The following is a 22,655-nucleotide window of genomic DNA, read 5'->3' as shown; positions in this document are numbered from 1 at the left end:
CGCATCATATGAAATTGAGTTCAGCCTGGCCCAAACAGGTTCTGAACGAGAACTAGCAGACGGACACCTTTTCCGGTTTAAATAAGTAATTGATGTTTATATAAGGATAAATGAATTCACTGCACCATAAGCCGTTCAGCCTGGCCCAAACAGGTTCTTGGTACAATAACACAGATAGAAAACATGGCACGTGAATCGGATTGCGTTGTCAGTCAAAAGACACCAAACCTTATGCTAAAAACATACGAGGTGATGATCACAATAATGTGTCTGAGGTAAGAGATTGTGCTAAGTGCCAGGTGGTAAGCTGGAAAAGTTGCATCGTTTGTGCTTATGTCTTGAATGAAGCATGAAGGAGTCCCATAGTGTAAAGAAAGCCTGAGCCTTACGTTCGTTGGGCAGACTAGCACTAATCAAATCTATACTTAACACACACACACCAATTTTTGAAGAAAGAGTCTAAGAAAGGGCTCATATACTTGGCCTATGTTCTATATTTTTGAGGATTCCTCTGAATGGACATTGTGTGCTGTCCTCATCTTTTGTTGCCCCATTAAAGTGAATGGGTCTGCATTGGATGTGGAGCAAAAACACGCTTATGTGCATGAGCCCCAAGGGAGGAGGCGGGGGTTGGTGGAAAGCCATTTGTGCAACTTTCTTGACTGCTTCAATACTGGGACATACATCAGGATCTGTGTGGCCCTGGGGAGAAGGTTTAACAAGGAAGTACTTGCAAAGGCAGTCGCCTGTGTCCTGAAGTTACGTATGGAGGGAAAGCCCCAAAAACTATTAGACAGGTCTGCGTGCAAGGCATTACATTTCAGTTATGCAGATATAGGTGTCTTTCCATAATGTAATTGCAGTGCATAGAAAGATAAGCTTTGTAGGCAATCTTACTTGTCATATCCCAGTATAAGGCTGCTGGGAAGTAACTGTGTGCTTTGTATAAAGAGCCAGTAAGGTCTTTAGTGGAAAGGTTACGGAAATGCTGCAACCAGGTCACCATGCAATGTTTCTAAAGTTGTTCTGATAAAATAATAGTATTGGGAAATTAGATTAGAAATTAAATGTTAACTTTTTCTTTTTAAACTTTTTAATAGTTCCCCCAGGGAATATAAATAAGCAATCATTGGACTTCTTCTTTCATAGACCCCAATGCATTAGCATTGGAGTCTGTGGGGATTACACTATGGGGGTCATTTATTAAAGGGAACCTGTCACTGAGATTTTGGGTATAGAGCTGAGGACATGGGTTGCTAGATGGCCGCTAGCACATCCGCAATACCCAGTCCCCATAGCTCTGTGTGCTTTTATTGTGAGAGGAGTCAGGGACAGGACTCATCTCAGGTTAATTTACATATGTATCAAATCTTTTTTTTTTTTACACAATAGAAGCACACAGAGCTATGGGGACTGGGTATTGCCGATGTGCTAGTGGCCATCTAGCAACCCATGTCCTCAGCTCTATATACAAAATTTCGGTGACAGGTTCCCTTTAAGACCTGTGTTTTAGACGCTGGTCTTAATAACCCCGTGTACTAGCGGTGGATCTGCCAAAGTTATATAGAGGCGTTGACCTCTACATAACTTTGGCACATCCACCACCGGTCTAAATGTAAGCCAGCTTCTTTGCTTGCTTAAATGTAGACCATTTTCTACGCTTAAAACGGGTATAGTAAATGATAAATAAGACAGGCCTGCCCCTCCCTTCCTTTCACCACAAGCGCCGCGTCCTCTTATTTAGACATGGCTTGAGCGGGGAAAAGTCGCAAATTGTGATAGATTTACGCCAGAAGATATATCTGATATTATATCGGATAGTAAATGACCACCTATGTTCCTATGGAATCCTGTCTCATACAGGCTGTCCTTAGTAACCTATGTGCAACAATCTTGGATCATTCAGGAAGACTGAGGCTGCCACATAGACCATCTGGGTCCCCTGATCCTTGCTATAAGAGATGAGCGAATATCATGTTATGAAATTCGTTCACACTTTGTTTGATGGTAAAAGCAGAATTGCGTTATGGATTCCGTTACTACGGACCATAATGCAATTCTATGACTTAACGCATAATGGAATGCCTTTTAGAGGCATTCCATTATTCATTCCATCATGATAGAAGTCTATGGGCTGCACAACGGATCCGTCCCGTTTCTGTTATGCAGGAGAGGACCCCCCTGCATAACGGAAACAGGACTGACCCGTTTTGCAGCCCATAACATAGTAACATAGTACATAAGGCCGAAAAAAGACATTTGTCCATCCAGTTCGGCCTGTCATCCTGCAAGTTGATCCAGAGGAAGGCAAAAAAAAACTGTGAGGTAGAAGCCAATTTTCCTCACTTTAGGGGAATAAAAATTCCTTCCCGACTCCAATCAGGCAATCAGAATAAATCCCTGGATCAACGATATCTCTCTAGTAGCTATAGCCTGTAATATTATTACGCTCCAGAAATACATCCAGGCCCCTCTTGAATTCCTTTATTGTACTCGCCATCACCACCTCCTCAGGCAGAGAGTTCCATAGTCTCACTGCTCTTACCGTAAAGAATCCTTTTCTATGTTTGTGTACAAACCTTCTTTCCTCCAGACGCAGAGGATGTCCCCTCGTCACAGTCACCGTCCTGGGGATAAATAGCTGATGGGATAGATCTCTGTACTGACCCCTGATATATTTATACATATTAATTAGATCTCCTCTCAGTCGTCTTTTTTCTAAAGTGAATAACCCTAATTTTGATAATCTTTCAGGGTACTGTAGTTGCCCCATTCCAGTTATTACTTTAGTTGCCCTCCTCTGGACCCTCTCCAGCTCTGCTATGTCTGCCTTGTTTACAGGAGCCCAGAACTGTACACAGTACTCCATGTGTGGTCTGACTAATGATTTGTAAAGTGGTAGGACTGTTCTCATCACGGGCATCTATGCCCCTTTTGATGCAACCCATTATCTTATTGGCCTTGGCAGCAGCTGCCTGACACTGGTTTTTGCAGCTTAGTTTGCTGTTTATTAAAATTCCTAGATCTTTTTCCATGTCAGTGTTACTGAGTGTTTTACCATTTAATAAGTACGGGTGACTTGCATTATTCCTTCCCATGTGTATAACTTTACATTTATCAGTGTTAAACCTCATCTGCCACTTATCTGCCCAAGCCTCCAATCTATCCAGATCCCTCTGTAGTAGTATACTGTCCTCTTCAGTGTTAATTACTTTACACAGTTTAGTGTCATCTGCGAAAATTGATATTTTACTATGCAAGCCTTCTACAAGATCATTAATAAATATATTGAAGAGAATAGTGCCCAATACTGACCCCTGAGGTACTCCACTAGTGACAGTGACCCAATCTGAGTATTTACCATTAAAAACCACCCTCTGTTTTCTATCACTGAGCCAGTTACTTACCCACTTACAGACGTTTTCTCCCAGTCCCAGCATTCTCATTTTATATACTAACCTTTTATGTGGTACAGTGTCAAATGCTTTGGAGAAGTCCAGATACACGACATCCATTGATTCGCCGCTGTCAAGTCTACAACTTACCTCCTCATAGAAACTGATTAAATTAGTCTGACATGACCGATCCCTCACAAAGCCATGCTGATATGGAGTTATTTGCTTATTTCCGTTAAGATGCTCTAACATAGCATCTCTCAGAAAACCTTCAAACAGTTTACCCACAACAGATGTTAAACTTACCGGCCTATAGTTTCCAGGCTCTGTTTTTGGACCCTTTTTGAATATTGGCACCACATTTGCACATGGGGAAGGGGGCCGGCCGAGTCTCATTTGACACTTTCTACGCCTGTTTTAGGTGTGGAAAATAGTCTAAATGTAAGCCAGCAAGGAATCTGGCTTACATTTGAACTGGTGCTGGATATGCCGGAGTCCCGGTGCTTCTTCCTAACTTTGGCGAAGCCACCGCCAGCTATAGTGGTTATTAAGACTGGCATTTAAAACACCACTCTTAATAAATGACCCCTTTTGTGCCTAAATTACATATTAAAGTTTATTTTCTGGAGGATGAAGTTTCACTTCATCCTCCAGAAAATAAATTCATGGGGATATAAAAGTATGTTGGTGATGGTGTTTAAGTATAAATAGTGTTGAGCGAACTTCTGTTTTCAAGTTTGGCGTGCAAGATTCGGGTTATCTTAGAATTCCATTATGGATTCCGCTACCGTGGACCACAAGTTATGGTCACTGGTAGCGGAATTCTTAAACCTTCTCCCTCTAACCCCATGGCCACACAGATCATGATGTATGTCCCAGTACAGGAGCAGTCAAGAAAGTTGCACGAAAGTCTATTCTGCAGGAATGGCTTTCCACCAACCCCCGCCTCCTCCCTTGGGGCTCATGCACATAAGCGTGTTTTTGCTCCACATCCAATGCAGACCCATTCACTTTAATGGGGCAACAAAAGATGAGGACAGCACACAATGTCCATTCAGAGGAAGCCTCAAAAATATAGAACATAGGCCAAGTATATGAGCCCTTTCTTCAAAAATTGGTGTGTGTGTGTTAAGTATAGATTTGATTAGTGCTAGTCTGCCCAACGAACGTAAGGCTCAGGCTTTCTTTACACTATGGGACTCCTTCATGCTTCATTCAAGACATAAGCACAAACGATGCAACTTTTCCAGCTTACCACCTGGCACTTAGCACAATCTCTTACCTCAGACACATTATTGTGATCATCACCTCGTATGTTTTTAGCATAAGGTTTGGTGTCTTTTGACTGACAACGCAATCCGATTCACGTGCCATGTTTTCTATCTGTGTTATTGTACCAAGAACCTGTTTGGGCCAGGCTGAACGGCTTATGGTGCAGTGAATTCATTTATCCTTATATAAACATCAATTACTTATTTAAACCGGAAAAGGTGTCCGTCTGCTAGTTCTCGTTCAGAACCTGTTTGGGCCAGGCTGAACTCAATTTTATATGATGCGGGGTAACACCCTCTGTGTGTTCAAGTTTGGCGTACAAGGTTCAGGTTATCTAAGAAGATTGTCCGCAAAAGAGAGTCATATTTTTTGAGAGCCAAACTTGATGCCTTGGAGAGGTGGATCTGCATGAATGAGTTTAAGCAGGGGGTTTAAGGAAAGATTGAAAAGGAGGGGTGATAAGGGGCAGCCCTGTTGTGCACCTCTGTATAGTGAAATTGAGGCTATTTACCATTATGCTCATGCAGTTATTAATTTTGTAAGGAGGTTTGAGGAAAATCTTGTGTTGAATGTCTATTATAAACAAAGCCAAGTTAGTAGTCGGTAAGGGCTGCTTCACACGAGTGGATGCCGTGCGTGTCATCCGCTGCATGAATGACAGCCAAGCCCCGCTCCGGACAGCAGAGACATGGAGCAGTAACATGATTGATAATGCTCCGTGCCTCTCTGTGACCTCTTTACTACAAAATCACAGTGAGATAAAGTTGTCACTGTGTGATCTTTTTACTACAAAACCAGAGAATCAAAGACCATTATCAATCAGGTTACTGCTCCATGTCTCTGCTGTCCAGTGTGGGGCTCGGCTCTCTTTCACACAGCGGATGACATGCATGGCATCCGCTCGTGGGAAACAGCCCTAAGTAGCGAGTTAAGTATCATTTGTAACCACATGGCTATTTATTTTTATTTTTAAATCTCATAATATTGATTAAGAAGGGAAATAGGTTTGTACTATTGTATGATCTATATCCAGGTAAGGGAGCAGTATTTTATGGGATTCATAGAAGTCAGGGACATAGAGAACATTTCAGTATTTTGGTATCGTATAGAGAGAGGAGTGGACAACGTGTTATTGCTATATTTTCAATTATTCCCTTGAGAGAATCTGGGCCTGGTATTATCCCAGAGGGCAAGTTTTAATCGCTGAGATGATTTAATCTTCCTGTTTAGGGGCAGAAAGGATTTCTTTTTGGTTAGAGGTGAGCTTTGGATGATAGCCTTTATGTAAAAAGGACCTTGCTTCCTTAGAGTTATAGCACAAAGCTGTATATTTTGAGAAGTAATAGGCTGTAAAAGTATTTGAAATGTCCCATGGGACAATAACAAATGGGAAACAAAGGCAGAAGGTGAAGATTGGAGTTTCACAATATAGTGCTTAGCTTTAATAGGTTTAGGCCAGGGATGGGCAAACTGCGGCTCTCCAGCTGTTGTAAAACTACAAATCCCATCATGCCCTGCTGTAGGCAGACTGGGCATACTGGGAGTTGTAGTTTTACAACAGCTGGAGAGCTACAGTTTGCCCATCCCTGGTTTAGGCTGAGTTCACATCACCGTTTAGCTTTCCGTACTTCTGATCTGCCAGAAGAACAGAAAAAAAAAGGATCTGTTAGGCTGCTTTCACATCAGCGTTCAGCCTCTCCATTCTCCTTCTCTGTTACAGGAGCAGAAGAAAGGAAAGGACAGATTCTGCACATAACTGAGACAAACGGAGCCTACGGATCCCATAGACTATTATGGGGTCCGTTAAAAGTTCCTCCATGCATGACTTTCGTCTCCGCTTCAAAAATCTTCCTCTGAGTGGAAACTGACTGGGCCCCATTATAGCCTCCGTTCGGCTCAGTTATGTACATGATACGTCATCATTCAGCCTTTCCGTTCTCCTGCTCCGTTATAGGAGCAGAAGAATGAAACTAACGGATTCTGCACGTAACTGAGCCGAACAGAACCTACAGATCCCATAGACTATAAAGGGGTCTATTCAGTTTATGCTTAGAGGAAGATATTTGAAGCGCAGACAAAAGTCCTGCATTCAGAATGACAGATCATTTATTTTTAGTGCAAACTGATACTATAAGGCCTCATGCACACGGACGTTTTTTTTTTTGCGGTCCGCAAAAACGGTTTCCATTGTTCCATGATCCGTGTCTGTTTTTTCTTCCGTGGGTCTTCCTTGATTTTTGGAGGAGCCACGGACATGAAAAATGAACAAAAAAATCTAAGTCAAGTTTGCCTTTGAAATGATAGGAAAAAGCAGACACGGATCACGGACGCGGATGACTATCTTGTGTGCAGCCGTGATTTTTCACGGACCCATTGACTTGAATGGGTCCGTGAACCGTTGTCCGTGAAAAAAATAGGACAGGTCATATTTTTTTCACGGACTGGAAACATGGATCACGGATGCCAAACGGAGCATTTTCCGATTTTTCCACCGACCTATTGAAAGTCAATGGGTCAGCGGAAAAAAACGGAAAATGGAACAACGGTCGTGTGCATGAGGCCTAACCGAGTGTAGCTGGTTCTCAAAATAACGGATCTGTTTGGAAAGCTGACTGGTGATATGAACTCACCCTTGGGCCGAATGCACATGGCCATTTTTCACGGCCGTGAGCGGTCCGTGGAACCGCGGCCTGGATTCCTGCTGAGAGCAGGAGTGCGCAGTGTCATTGGTTGCTATGACGCCGTGCGCTCCCTGCTGCCGCCCCAAAAATTGAACATGTTCTATTTTTTTTTGCAGTGCAAAGGCACGGACATTAACACCACGGAAGCACTCCGTAGTGCTTCCATGAGGTTCCGATCCGTGCTTCAGTTCCACACCGCACCGCATCTCCTGGATTGCAGACCCATTCAAGTGAATGCATCTGTGATGCGGGATGCACACAGCCAGTGCCCTTGTATTGCGGACAATAACTGATCTGTCATTCTGAATGCAGGACTTTTGTCTGCGCTTCAAATATCTTCCGCCGTATGCGGGCCTCATTACGGCCGGGCAAAGGCCATGTGCATGAGCCCTTAGGTTGGCCAAAAGACCTGTTTGTTTCCCACCTAAAATATTTATGCTTGGCTGAGTCCACAGACCACTGAGCTTGGTCCAGCAGAAAAGTATCTACTAAACAACATGCTTCAAGGAAGGCCTGCTTATCCTCTGGGGAATTGGTGTAAAGATAATGTAAATGTGCCTCAGTAAGGTTTCAGTAAAGGGATGTGTAACTTTCCTTTTGTGAGAAATTATGTTACCCCTTTGCACCACTTTTGAGGCTCTTCGAAAGAGGCTATCAAATTCACCCATGTTTACAAGGTTATCATCTACACCAGGAATGCTCAACCTGCAGCCCTTCAGCTGTTGCAAAACTACAACTCCCATCATTCCCTGACAGCCTACAACTATTATCCTACATAAGGGCATTGTGGCAGTTGTAGTTTTACAACAGCTTGAGGGCCGCAGGTTGAGCATCCCTGATCTACAGGGTCTGCCCATTGCCAAAAGTCTGCTAGAAAAGTTGGAAAGTGACAAATCTTACTAATGTGAAAGTATAAATGTATTAAGAGTGTAATAATGGCTTCAACCGATATGATAATGTTGTGCATTTTCACTTCTAGGATATTAGGGAATAGGGAAGAAGATATAAGAACATTATCAATTCTTTCTCAGTTGTGTATTGTAGAAAAGAAGGTATTTTCTCTGGATGTTGTGTTTGAGAGGAAATGGGTCACATGGAGACAATTTTTGCATGAGGGAACTAAGGGTGCAACTTGCCAGAAGATCGGTGGATTGATCTATGGACGAATCCAAAGTCATTTAAAGTTGCCCACTATGATTAACGTGTGATATTGTTTGGAGGCTAACATTTGGAAGATAATAGTGTCATCAGATCGCTACCTCTAGAGGTGGAATGGCATACGAAGCAGCTGGTCCAAGAGGTACCAGAGCAAATTAACAGAGGTATGGACATAGTCAACAGGCTGAGTCGTAACCAGGAGCAACAGAGCAGGACCAAAGGATGAGGCAGTCGTAGTTGTACATGCAAAGGGTCAGGGCAGGCAGCACAGGTATAGGGCAGGCAATCCGGATCAGCAGCAGGAGCGTTGAGATGTAGCAGACAAGCACAGGTCTAGAATACAGGAACTCAAGTACAAACAAATACAACCTTAGCAGTGCATAAGGACCTTGACACTCAGGCACCTGGGAAAGGGGGCTGGACCACTTATATAGGTGCAGGATGGCTGGGATTGGTCATACAGTTTACATGTGCAAAACCTTTAAAGAACATGGTGTGATGTGTGCCGGCCTATAACGAGATGCTACAGGGAACAGGCTGGAAGTAAACCATGGAGCAGACTCCAGGAAGGATAATGCTTGAAAGTACAGAGACCAGGACTGCGGCAGTGAATGGGAAGACACTGGCAACAGATCACCACAGCTACCTGCCCCATAATGCAGCCGTATGCAGACTATGACGGAGGTGGCCAGGTAGGTCAGTGCTTGCCCGAAAACTGAGCTTTGCGGGTTATGCTAAGGAGGCTCATCACCATTGCAGCCGGCTATTGACTGCTCCCCCCGTCACTAGATGTTTTGATCTGTGGGGGATTGGGAAGATGCAGTGGTGGCAGTGCGGGTATCAGAAGCAACGCATGTGCCAGGAAGCAGGGTAATTATAATCTACAGTCGTGGCCAAAAGTTTTGAGAATTACACAAATATACGTTTTCTCAAAGTTTGCTGCTAAACTGCTTTTAGATCTTTGTTTCAGTTGTTTCTGTGATGTAGTGAAATATAATTACACGCACTTTGTAGTGAAACATAATTACACGCTTTTATCAACAATTACATGACATTTATGCAAAGTCAGTATTTGCAGTGTTGGCCCTTCTTTTTCAGGACCTCTGCAATTCGACTGCCCATTCTTTCATAATCACTTCTTGGAGTTTGTCAAAATTAGTGGGTTTTTGTTTGTCCACCTGCCTCTTGAGGATTGACCACAATTTCTCAATGGGATTAAGATCTGGGGAGTTTCCAGGCCATGGACCAAAAATGTCAATGTTTTGGTCCCCGAGCCACTTAGTTATCACTTTTGCCTTATGGCACGGTGCTCCATCGTGCTGGAAAATGCATTGTTCTTCACCAAACTGTTGTTGGATTGTTGGAAGAAGTTGCTGTTGGAGGGTGTTTTGGTACCATTCTTTATTCATGGCTGTATTTTTGGGCAAAATTGTGAATGAGCCCACTCCTTTGGATGAGAAACAACCCCACACATGAATGGTCTCAGGATGCTTTACGGCATGACACAGGACTGATGGTAGCGCTCACCTTTTCTTCTCCGGACAAGCCTATTTCCAGATGCCCCAAACAATCAGAAAGAGGCTTCATCAGAGAATATGACTTTGCCCCAGTCCTCAGCAGTCCATTCACCAAACTTTCTGCAGAAGATCAATCTGTCCCTGATTTTTTTTTTTTTGGGGAGAGAAGTGGCTTCTTTGCTTGCCTTCTTGACACCAGGCCATCTTCCAAAAGTCTTTGCCTCACTGTGCGTGCAGATGCGCTCACACCTGCCTGCTGCCATTCCTGAGCAAGCTCTGCACTGGTGGCACTCCGATCCCGCAGCTGAATCCTCTTTAGGAGACGATCCTGGCGCTTGCTGGACTTTCTTGGGCGCCCTGAAGCCTTGAACCTCTCTTTCCTTGAAGTTCTTGATGATTCTATAAATTTTTGATTGCACCTCAATCTTAGTAGCCACAATATCCTTGCCTGTGAAGCCATTTTTATGTAACGCAATGATGGCTGCACGCGTTTCTTTGCAGGTCACCATGGTGAACAATTATTTCAAGCCTCACCCTCCTTTTTAACAGGTCAAGTCTGCCATTTTAACCCAATCAGCCTGACATAATGATCTCCAGCCTTGTGCTCATCAACATTCTCACCTAATGACAGCAATGAAATGCAGTGGAAAGTTTTTGGGGGGGATTAAGTTAATTTTCATGGCAAAGAAGGACTTTCATCTGATCACTCTTCATAACATTCTGGAGTATATGCAAATTGCTATTATAAAAACTTAAGCAGCAACTTTTCCAATATTTATGTAATTCTCAAAACTTTTGGTCACGACTGTGTGTGAGGGGCCTGGGCATGGGGGGGGGGGGGGGCTCATTATAGGGGTTGGATAACCCCTTTACCATGTTAAAACATCCAGATTACCCCATGAACGAGGGTATTAAGTCAGCGGCAGTATTAAACCTTGTAATAAGGCCATAAGACTATTTACACAAGTAGTGGCTCTCTGTGCCATCGTAAAGAGGATCTGTCACCTCTCCTGGCATGTCCGTCTTAGTAACTCCTTGTCTACCCCATTTAAATTCTGGATCATCTATTTTTATGACTTTGTGCTGTACTATTCCTATATTATTCCTGCTAGAAGTTTACAAATAAATTGCCAACAGTCTGCAGTAAAGATACTGCTGGGTTTTACCATTAGATAGTGTGGTCTGACTCTGTCCAATCAGTGCTGCTGTACTAGGGCAGGATTATCGGGGGGGGGGGGGGGGTCCGCCCTCCTTACTCCTTACTCCTTACCCTTTGCTGGGTTGTCCTGGGGCCCTCTGTCCTCCTGCGGCTTATGCTAATGCTGGGCAAAGAGGAAATGAGGTGCTCGCTGCTCTGTCCACACCCTCCACCTCCGTTACATAATCCTGCGCTTTCTTTCCCTGCTCGGGAAATGGGCCGTAAGCTTCTCTGCGTGCTTTGGTGCGTTCCATGCGTGTCACGAGGGTGTCAAGAGCCACTTCTGACTCTGTTATACCCGGGGTCAGGAAGTCGCAGTGGGTGGCTGCGCGCTCTATGTCTAAAGATCATGCTGCTTCTTAATGATAGCTTTCTGTGTTTGCCTTGCAATCCATTTTGTCTCACTCGGGGATCCGTAGCTTCTCCTCAGCTGTTTCTTGTCTGTCACTCCCAACCTCCTTATATTCTCCTCTCCCACTTCTCTGGTTGCCAGATATAGAGCCTCCTGCCTGGACTTCTATACTGACCCACTGGAGCTGTGTAGCTGTGATTCATGGTTGTTGTTCCAGAGCGTTACACTCCGGATCCCTGTTGGGCTTTTGTTGTTCGCTGTTTTTGCCCACCTGGGATTATATGTTTTGTCTGTATTGTCTGTCCTCTCCTTGGTGTTTTCCTTTAGTGTTAGTGGTGCGGACTAGTGTTCCCACCGCCCTATTCACTACCTAGGGCTAATCTTAGAGAAAGCCAGGGTTTAGGCAGGTGATCGGCGTACGGGTGAGAAACCCGTCTAGGGACGTCAGGGCAGTCAGGTGCCAGCATCAAGGTGAGTTAGGGGTCACCACCTTTCCCTCTCCCTTGGACAGGGCCTTCCCTTTTCCCTCCCTTTGCATCACGTATGTGATCGGTACGCCGGTCGTGATAATGCGTAAGCGGAGGAGTCGGTGCCGCATGCACACCCAGCGTGTGCTATTGGAATCTTATGATGCGCTTCACAGGGAGAAGGTGACGTTTAGCCCTACACATACCCAGATGTGTGGGCCAGGGCCAGCAGATGACATCAGACTCGTATGGATACTCCAGACCCCTCCACAGCAGCTCCTTCAGTGAGTTCCCCAGTGGGGAAAAAAGATGCATTTAGAGGGGCATTCCGGTTACAATAAATATAACTTATCTTTTAGACTAATTCATTATCAACAATTACCTAATATAATGTAAATCTCACATATTTACCATTCAGTAGTTATAAAAGTAGTTTTCTTCCTCTGCTACCCCCTGTGTTTCCTCATAAATTACCATGGCATCGACCTGTAGTTCTGAGCCTTTGTTCGGTCGAGCATGCTCAGTGTGTTGCTATCACTTCTCTAGCTAAATGTCTTGTGAAACAAAGGGTGTGTTAGTGTGCTTGTGATTACTGAGTGTAGGGGGGGTGACTGGGCTGTATATAATGAACAAGCACAAACTCGCAGCGGGAAAGCTAGGGATTGTGGGGATTGAAGTCTTTGAAGTTTTGTCAGGGAAGATCAGGCGCCATGATAATGTGTTGCAGGATCACACAGGAGCTAGACAAATGGATTGCAAGGTAAATTGAAACTCTGGTTATATGTATAGGTATATCGGAATATCGTCTGCTCCAAGAATTTTTACTTAACGGGTCGTAGAAATTATGGCTTTCTTCAGGGAAAAAGGAGTGACTGACTGACTGTTATCCCATATCTGGACAACTTTCTAATTATAGGAAAAATAACGAGTTGGAACAAGAAAATTGTAAAATTCCAGGCTCATCATTCTTGTTCCATCAGGGAAGCAATGAGCATTATGGGTCTCCTAACATCCTGCATAACCTCAGTTGCATAGAGCCAGGCACATACCAGAGTCATTCAATCATGGATATAAAAAAAACTGGAACAAAAAAGAATGCTACATAGACAAAAGAATCCTCATTCCAAGGTCAATCAAACAGGATTTTAACTGGTGGAGGATCGAGAAAAATCTTTAACAAGGGATCCTGTCACACCCGTGACAGGTGTTAGAAGGTCTGAAAGACTGACTGCACATGAGTGATCTGACAGCCTCTTTTGGTTTCACTTTGTGTGTTGCTGGTATGTCCACACTTCCTGTTCAAGTGTTGATCATGTGACCTTTACCTCTCCCTATTTAGTCTGACTTTACCCATCACTCCATCATCACTTACTGCCCTGGGGTTAAGAACGACAAGGCGGATGCTTTGTTGCATAGCTTTCCTGGGGGGGGGGGGGGGGCAGTCTAATAACCCTAGTGCCATTTTATCTGAAGGGGTAGTCACATCCGCTCTTTATCCTGATCTTGAGGCCAAGGTGTTAGAGGCACAGGAGGAGAAATTGTTTGTTCCCTCCGAATTACATCACAAGGTGTTCGAGGAACATCACTGTACGGTGCTTGCTGGGCACCCTGGGAGCCGATCGATTGTAGATCTCATCTCTCGCAGATTCTGGTGGCCTGGGTTGCGTAAGTGTGTTGAGGGCTTTGTGTCAGTCAGCCTGTGGTACCTGTGCACGTGCTAAAATTGTCCTTCTCTTCGGCTTTTCATCCTCAGTTGAACGCACAGGGAGAGCGCACTGATCAGAATCTGGAGACTTACTTGAGATGTTTTGTTTCAGAGAATCAGGAAGAGTGAGTTTGCTATAAATAACCGTAGACAGGAATCCACTGATAAGTCGCAGTTTTTGGGGGCATATGGGTTCCATCCACAGTTTGGCACATTTTTTGGGTGCATTCCGGCATTCCTGAGGAGGAACGATTTTCCTCTTCTTTTGTCTTCTATTTGGCGGAAAATCCAAAATAACCTGAAAAAGATGGGCAACAGGTATAAGCGTGCGGCTGACAGGAGACATGAGTGGGTGATTCTGTGTGGTTGTCAACAAGAAACTTAAGGTACCTTCTTGGAAGTTAGTCCCAAGATTTATTGGTCCATATAAGATCACTGCCATTGTTAACCCTGTAGCCTTCCGTTTTGAACTTCCGAAGGCTTTGAAAATCCATAGCGATGTGTCAAACCTGTTGAGCCTTCCTCCTTACCTCTGAGACGGATCTGCTCATATAAGGCTGCTTTCACACTAGCGTTCGTTGGTCCGCTCGTGAGCTCCGTTTGAAGGAGCTCACGAGCGGACCCGAACGCCTCCGTCCAGCCCTGATGCAGTCTGAATGGATGCGGATCCGCTCAGACTGCATCAGTCTGACGGCGTTCAGCCTCCGCTCCGCTCGCCTCCGCACGGACAGGCGGACAGCTGAACGCTGCTTGCAGCGTTCGGGTGTCCACCTGGCCGTGCGGAGGCTTGCGGATCCGTTCAGACTTACAATGTAAGTCAATGGGAACGGATCCGCTTGAAGATGTCACCATATGGCTCAATCTTCAAGCGGATCCGTCCCCCATTGACTTTACATTGAAAGTCTGAACGGATCCGCGCAGGCTACTTGCGCACTTGCGAATTTTTTTAAAGTTATTAATGCAGACGGATCCGTACTGAACGGAGCCTCCGTCTGCATTAATATGATCGGATCCGTTCAGAACGGATCCGATCAAGCGCAAGTGTGAAAGTAGCCTAATGCAGACGATGGATCCGTTCAGAACGGATCCGTCTGCATTATATTGTAATAAAAATTCTAAGTGTCAAAGTAGCCGCAGATGGATCCGTCCAGACTTTACATTGAAAGTCAATGGGGATCCGTTTGAAAATTGAGCCATATTGTGTCAAATTCAAACTGATCCGCCCCCATTGACTTGCATTATAAGTCTGGACGGATCCGTTTGCCTCCGCCTGCTGAGCGGAGCGGAGCCTAAACGCTGCCAGACTGATGCATTCTGAGCAGATCCGCATCCACTCAGAATGCATTCGGGCTGGACGGATCAGTTCGGGGCCGCTTATGAGAGCCTTTAAACGGAACTGACAAGCGGAGCCCCGAACGCAAATGTGAAAGTAGCCTTACTTGGGACAAAAAGTTCAATCTTTCATGGACTCAATATGCCCCTCAGCGAATACCTTGGGGTGTCTTCTTTCTGAAATGGGGTCATATGTGGAGTATTTATACTGCCCTGGCATTTTAGGGGCCCTAAAGCGTGAGAAGTCTGGAATATAAATGTCAAAAAATTTTTACGCATTTGGATTCTGCGAGGGGTATGGTGAGTTCATGTGAGATTTTATTTTTTGTCACAAGTTAGTGGAATATGAGACTTTGTAAGAAAAAAAATAATAATAATTTCCGCTAACTTGTGCAAAAAAATTGTCTGAGTGGAGCCTTACAGGAGGTTGATCAATGACAGGGGGGTGATCCGGGAGTCTATATTGGGTGATCACCCCCCTGTCATTGATCATCCCCTGTAAGGCTCCATTCAGACGTCCGTATGTGTTTTGCGGATCCGTCGTTTCCGCGTTTTGCGGATCTACGGATCCGCGGATCCGCAAAACACATACGGACATCTGAATGGATCCTTACAGGGGGGTGATCAATGACAGGGGGGTGATCACCCCATATAGACTCCCTGATCACCCCCCTGTCATTGATCACCCCCCTGTAAGGGTCCATTCAGAGGTCCGTATGTGTTTTGCGGATCCATGGATCGGATCCGCAAAACACATACGGATGTCTGAATGGAGCCTTACAGGGGGGTGATCAGGGAGTCTATATGGGGTGATCACCCCCCTGTCATTAATCACCCCCCTGTAAGGCTCCATTCAGACGTCCGTATGTGTTTTGTGGATCCGCAAAACACATACGGTCCTCTGAATGGAGCCTTACAGGGGGGTGATCAATGACAGGGGGGTGATCAGGGAGTCTATATGGGGTGATCACCCCCTGTCATTGATCACCCCCCTGTAAGGCTCCATTCAGACGCCCGTTATACCAGGACGTCTAATATACCAGGTAGCACGTTATACCAGACATCTAATATACCAGGTAGCAGGTATATTAGACGCTGTTATCAAAACAGTGTCTAATATACCTTGGATCGGATCCGCAGAAAACTGTGAGGTAGAAGCCAATTTTCCCCACTTTAGGGGAATAAAAAATTCCTTCCTGACTCCAATCAGGAAATCGGAATAACTCCCTGGATCAATGACCCCTCTCTAGTAGCAATAGCCTATAATATTATTACACTCCAGAAATACATCCAGGCCCCTCTTGAATTCCTTTATTGTACTCGCCATCACCACCTCCTCAGGCAGAGAGTTCCATAGTCTCACTGCTCTTACTGTAAAGAATCCTCTTCTATGTTTGTGTACAAACCTTCTTTCATCTAGATGCATAGGATGTCCCCTCGTCACAGTTACAGTCCTGGGGATAAATAGATGATTGGAGAGATCTCTCTACTGACCCCTGATATATTTATACATAGTAATTAGATCTCCCCTCAGTCGTCTTTTTTTCTAAAGTGAATAACCCTAATTTTGATAATCTTTCAGGGTACTGTAGTTGCCCCATTCCAGTTATTACTTTAGTTGCCCTCCTCTGGACCCTCTCCAGCTCTGCTATGTCTGCCTTGTGCACAGTACTCCATGTGTGGTCTGACTAATGATTTGTAAAGTGAAAGGACTATGTTATCATCACGGGCATCTATGCCCCTTTTGATGCAACCAATTATCTTATTGGCCTTGGCAGCAGCTGCCTGACACTGGTTTTTGCAGCTTAGTTTGCTGTTTATTAAAATTCCTAGATCCTTTACCCATGTCAGTGTTACCGAGTGTTTTACCATTTAGTATGTACGGGTGACTTGCATTATTCCTTTCCATGTGCATAACTTTACATTTGTCAGTGTTAAACCTCATCTGCCACTTATCTGCCCAAGCCTCCACTCTATCCAATTGATATTTTACTATGCAAGCCGCGGAAACGACAGATCCGCAAAACAAGATCATTCATAAATATATTGAAGAGAATAGGGCCCAATACTGACCCCTGAGGTACCCCACTAGTGACAGTGACCCAATATGAGTGTGTACCGTTAATAACCACCCTCTGTTTTCTATCTTTGAGCCAGTTACTTACCCACATACAGATGCTTTCTCCCAGTCCGAGCATTCTCATTTTATATACTAACCTTTTATGTGGTACAGTGTCAAATGCTTTGGAGAAGTCCAGATATACGACATCCATTGATTCACCGCTGTCAAGTCTAGAACTTATGGTACCTCCTCATAGAAACTGATTAAATTAGTTTGGCATGACCGATCCCTCACAAATCTATGCTGATATGGCGTTATTCGCTTATTTCCGTTTAGATGCTCTAAGATAGCATCTCTCAGAAAACTTTCAAACAGTTTACCACAACAGATGTTAAACTTACTGGCCTATAGTTTCCAACAGGCTCTGTTTTTGGACCCCTTTTTGAATATCGGCACCACATTTGCCATGCGCCAATCCTGTGGGACATTCCCTGTCAGTATAGAATCTGCAAATATCAGAAATAAGGGTCTGGCTATGACATTACTTAATTCCCCTAGGATACGGAGGTGTATGCCATCTGGTCCTGGCGATTTGTCTATTTTAATCTTTTTCCGCTGATGTACTTCTTCCTGGGTCAGACAGGACACTTTTAATGGGGAATTTATTTTTACATTCTGCATGTTATCTTAGTGAATACATTGGAGGAAAAAAATATTTAACAGCTTTGCTTTCTCCTCGTCACTTTCTGCGACTCCCCCCTCATTACTCTTTAAAGGGCCGACACCTTCAGATTTATACTTTTTATATAATTGAAGAACATATTAGGGTTAGTTTTACTCTCTTTGGCAATTAATCTCTCGGTCTCTAGTTTGGCCGCTTTTATTTGTTTTTTACATGTTCTTTTTTTTTTCCTTATAGTTTTTCAGTGCTTCCGTGCTACACTCCTGTTTTAGTGATTTATATGCTTTCTTTTTGTCATTTATTGCTCTCTTTACAGTTCTATTTGTCCACATTGGTTTCTTTTTGTTCCTTAACCTTTTATTCCCATATGGTATGTACCTCTCACAATGAGATTTTAGGATGCTTTTAAAAATATCCCATTTTGTGGCTGTATTTTTATTTTTGAGGACTTTGTCCCAGTTAGTTAGGCCTATGGCCTCTCTTAGTTGGCTAAATTTTTGCTTTTTTGAAGTTTGGTATTTTTGTTCCTCCCTGTAGAAACCATCGTTTGAATGATAATTGGAAGGTTATTACTTTGTGGTCACTATTTCCCAGGTGTTCCCCCAACCTGCACGTCTGTTGTTCTGTCAGGCCTATTGGTTAATACTAAGTCCAGTATGGCCGTCCCTCTAGTCGGGTCCTGAACCAGTTGGGAGAGGTAATTGTCTTTGGTTATTGCCAAGAACCTGTTTCCTTTATGAGATGTACAGCTTTCAGTTTCCTAGTCTATATCTGAGTAGTTGAAGTCCCCCATAATAACCACCTCATTATGATTTGCCGCCTCGTCTATCTCGTTTAGTAGTAGATTTTCTGTGGACTCTGGTATATTAGGTGGTTTATAGTAAACTCCTATTAGTAGTTTATTGTTGTTTTTAGGTCCATGTATCTCTACCCTCAGTGACTCCACATTAGGCCTGCACAATATATCACCAAAGTAATCGCAATCGCCAATTGGCCGACCCAAAAATGCTGCAATTGTATTACCATATTTTTCGCTTTATAAGACAACCCCCCCCCCCCCCCCCAAAAGTGGGGGGAAAATGGCAGTGTGTCTTATAAAGCAATGGTTGACTTTTTACGTGGCTGACACGGATGTATCGCTGGCCGCTATGTTGCACAGCGTGGCCGGCGATGCATCAGTTACAGTGCGGGAAGGGCGGAGGCGCTGGAGGCAAGTTGTTGTTTTAATGAACAAATTTTATTCTATTTATCGGTTCTGTGCACTGCTATTAAGAAAATGGCAAGTTTTGTATTTTGTACTTTTGCAGTAATGCAAATATGTTATTTAATTTAGTAAAATATGTTTTATTTTGAAAAACAATGTGCATTTCAGTTCTTGAGTTAAGCATAACTACATTTCAGCATTATCAGTAATTTCTGTGTTCTTTTGCCTTGAAAATTCAAGCAAATAGACCTCTAGCACAATTCCCTTAAAATATTGCATCGCATATCATTATCACTATTTTTTTAGGGCCCTAATCGCAATCGCACAAAATTCCCATATCGTGCAGCCCTACTCCACACACTTATATCATCACGGAGTGTGGTCTTTAGACAAGACTTTACATAAAGGCAGACCCCTCCCTCTCTCCGGTTTTGACGATCCTTTCTAAACAGACTGTAACCTTGTACATTAACTGCCCAGTCATAGCTATCATCCAGCCATGTCTCAGTTATTCCCACTATGTCATAGTCCTCCTCACACATCACTAATTCTAGCTCCCAGTTTTATTAGTCAGGCTTCTGGCATTAGTATACATACATTTGAGAGGTTTATGTATATATTTTTTTTTTTACCCTACACCTTTCCTTCTGAACTGTTCTAGTCCCTCCTTCCATACCTCCCCCAGTCCCACTACATTGCCCCCGGTCTCTATCTGCCCTATCTTCCCCTCCTATAATGTAAATTTCCTCCCCCCAGTCCCTAGTTTAAACACTCCAACCTTCTAGCCATCTTTCTCCCCAGCACAGCTGCCCCTTCCCCATTGAGGTGCAGCCCGTCCCTTCAATAGAAAAGTCGGCCCAGTTCTCCAGGAACCCAAACCCCTCCTTCCTACACCTATTCTCCCGCTGCCTTTCTTGTGTGGCTCGTGGTACAGGCAGTATTTCGGAAAATACTACCTTTGAGGTCCTTGCCCTAAGCTTTTGACCTAAATTCCTGAAATCATTTTTAAGGACTCTCCACCTACCGCTAACTTTGTCATTGGTTCCGATATGGACCATGACCGCTGGATCTTCGCGGATCAGATTACTGGGAGGGGCTTGAGATGTGTCGAACTCTAGCGCCAGGATGACAGCACACTGTTTGGCGATCACAGTCTTTGTGACAGATTTCCCTATCTGTTCCCCTAATAATGGAGTCTCCCACTACCAGCATCTGTCTGGCCTGCCCTGCTCTCCTGGTTCCCTGCTTACTGGAGCTGACATTCCCCTGACTGGCAGAGGAAGTGTCCGGCTGCAGCAGTGCCATCCCTGGACTGACATCCCCCTCATCTGCCAAACGTGCAAACTTGTTGGGGTGTGTTAGATCAGGGCTAGCCTCCCTGGCACTCTTCCCTCTACCCTGCTTTCTAACTGTTACCCAGCTAGCTACCTCACTTTCATCAGCCGCCTGTCTGTCACCCTCCCCCTCATCTACCCCAAAGAGTGCTTGCTCGGTGAGAAGCAAACGCTTTTGCAAATTGTCAATGCCTCTGAGTGTTGCAACTTGCCCGTTTAGAGACTCTATTTGTGATTCCAAACGGGTAATTTCCTCACATCTTGAACAAAGATATACACCCTCGAACGGCAGTTCCAGGACTGCATTCATCATGCAAGATGTGCACTGGACTGCGTTGTCAATTGTGCAACACATACTAAATGGGGATTACAACAGCAAAAAAGTAAAACAGTAAATATGAATTTAAAATTGGACCCTGTCTGCTGTAGTTGAAGGACTACCTAAAATTAAGCCATCAACACACAAGGAAATTATATCCAACCTTAGTTTCCAACTACTTTTCTTAACCCCTTAAGGACCAGGCTCATTTTCACCTTAAGGACCAGGCCATTTTTTGCAAATCTGACCAGTGTCACTTTAAGTGCTGATAACTTTAAAACGCTTTTATTTATACAGGCCATTCTGAGATTGTTTTTTCGTCACATATTGTACTTCATGACACTGGTAAAATAAAGTCAAAAAAATTAATTTTTTTGCATAATAAAATACCTAATTTACCAAAAATTTGGAAAAATTAGCAAATTTCAAAGTTTCAGTTTCTCTACTTCTGTAATACATAGTAATACCCCCAAAAATTGTGATGACTTTACATTCCCCATATGTCTACTTCATGTTTGAATTATTTTGGGAATGATATTTTATTTTTTGGGGATGTTACAAGGCTTAGAAGTTTAGAAGCAAATCTTGAAATTTTTCAGAAATTTACAAAAACCCAATTTTTAGGGACCACTACAGCTCTGAAGTCACTTTGCGAGGCTTACATAATAGAAACCGCCCAAAAATGACCCCATTCTATAAACTACACCCCTCAAGGTATTCAAAACTGATTTTACAAACTCTGTTAACCCTTTAGGTGTTGCACAAGAGTTATTGGCAAATGGGGATGAAATTTGAGAATTTCATTTTTTTGCCTAATTTTCAATTTTAACCCATTTTTTCCACTAACAAAGCAAGGGTTAACAGCCAAAAAAGACTGCATCTTTATTGCCCTGACTCTGCCGTTTACAGAAACACCCCATATGTGGCCGTAAACTACTGTACGGCCACACAGCGGGGCGTAGAGTGAAAGGTGCGCCGGATGGTTTTTGGAAGCCAGATTTTGCTGGACAGTTTTTTTGACACCATGTCCCATTTGAAGCCCCCTGATGCACCCCTAGAGTAGAAACTCCATAAAAGTGACCCCATCTAAGAAACTACACCCCTCAAGGTATTCAAAACTGATTTTACAAACTTCGTTAACCCTTTAGGTGTTGCACAAGAGTTATTGGCAAATGGGGATGAAATTTGAGAATTTCATTTTTTTGCCTAATTTTCAATTTTAACCCATTTTTTCCACTAACAAAGCAAGGGTTAACAGCCAAACAAGACTGTATCTTTATTGCCCTGACTCTGCCGTTTACAGAAACACCCCATATGTGGCCGTAAACTACTGTACGGCCACACAGCGGGGCGTAGAGTGAAAGGTACGCTGTATGGTTTTTGGAAGCCAGATTTTGCTGGACAGTTTTTTTTACACCATGTCCCATTTGAAGCCCCCTGATGCACCCCTAGAGTAGAAACTCCATAAAAGTGACCCCATCTAAGAAACTACACCCCTCAAGGTATTCAAAACTGATTTTACAAACTTTGTTAACCCTTTAGGTGTTGCACAAGATTTAATGGAAAATAGAGATACAATTTCAAAATTTCACTTTTTTGGCAGATTTTCCATTTTAATATTTTTTTTCCAGTTACAAAGCAAGGGTTAACAGCCAAACAAAACTCATTATTTATGGCCCTGATTCTGTAGTTTACAGAAACACCTCATATGTGGTTGTAGACCGCTGTACGGGCACACGGCAGGGAGCAGAAGGAAAGGAATGCCATACGGTTTTTGGAAGGCAGATTTTGCTGGACTGGTTTTTTTGACACCATGTCCTATTTGAAGCCCCCCTGATGCACCCCTAGAGTAGAAACTCCAAAAAAGTGACCCCATTTTAGAAAGTACGGAATAGGGTGGCAGTATTGTTGGTACTAGTTCAGGGTAGATATGATTTTTGGTTGCTCTATATTACACTTTTTGTGCGGCAAGGTAAC

At 43.8% G+C, this 22,655-nt stretch overlaps 1 protein-coding gene across 2 annotated transcripts in view; it reads left to right on the top strand.

The window, feature by feature from the left end:
• The window catches only part of PIN4 (peptidylprolyl cis/trans isomerase, NIMA-interacting 4), a 108,167-nt gene that overhangs the window by 654 nt on the left and 84,858 nt on the right, over positions 1 to 22,655 (top strand). The gene's annotated exons all lie outside the window — the stretch shown is intronic.

The sequence above is a fragment of the Bufo gargarizans genome, chromosome 9, assembly GCF_014858855.1.
Source record: "Bufo gargarizans isolate SCDJY-AF-19 chromosome 9, ASM1485885v1, whole genome shotgun sequence".
Classification (NCBI taxonomy): domain Eukaryota; kingdom Metazoa; phylum Chordata; class Amphibia; order Anura; family Bufonidae; genus Bufo; species Bufo gargarizans.
Note: the sequence above shows the minus strand (reverse complement) of the source record. Positions and strands in the feature narration are given on the sequence as shown.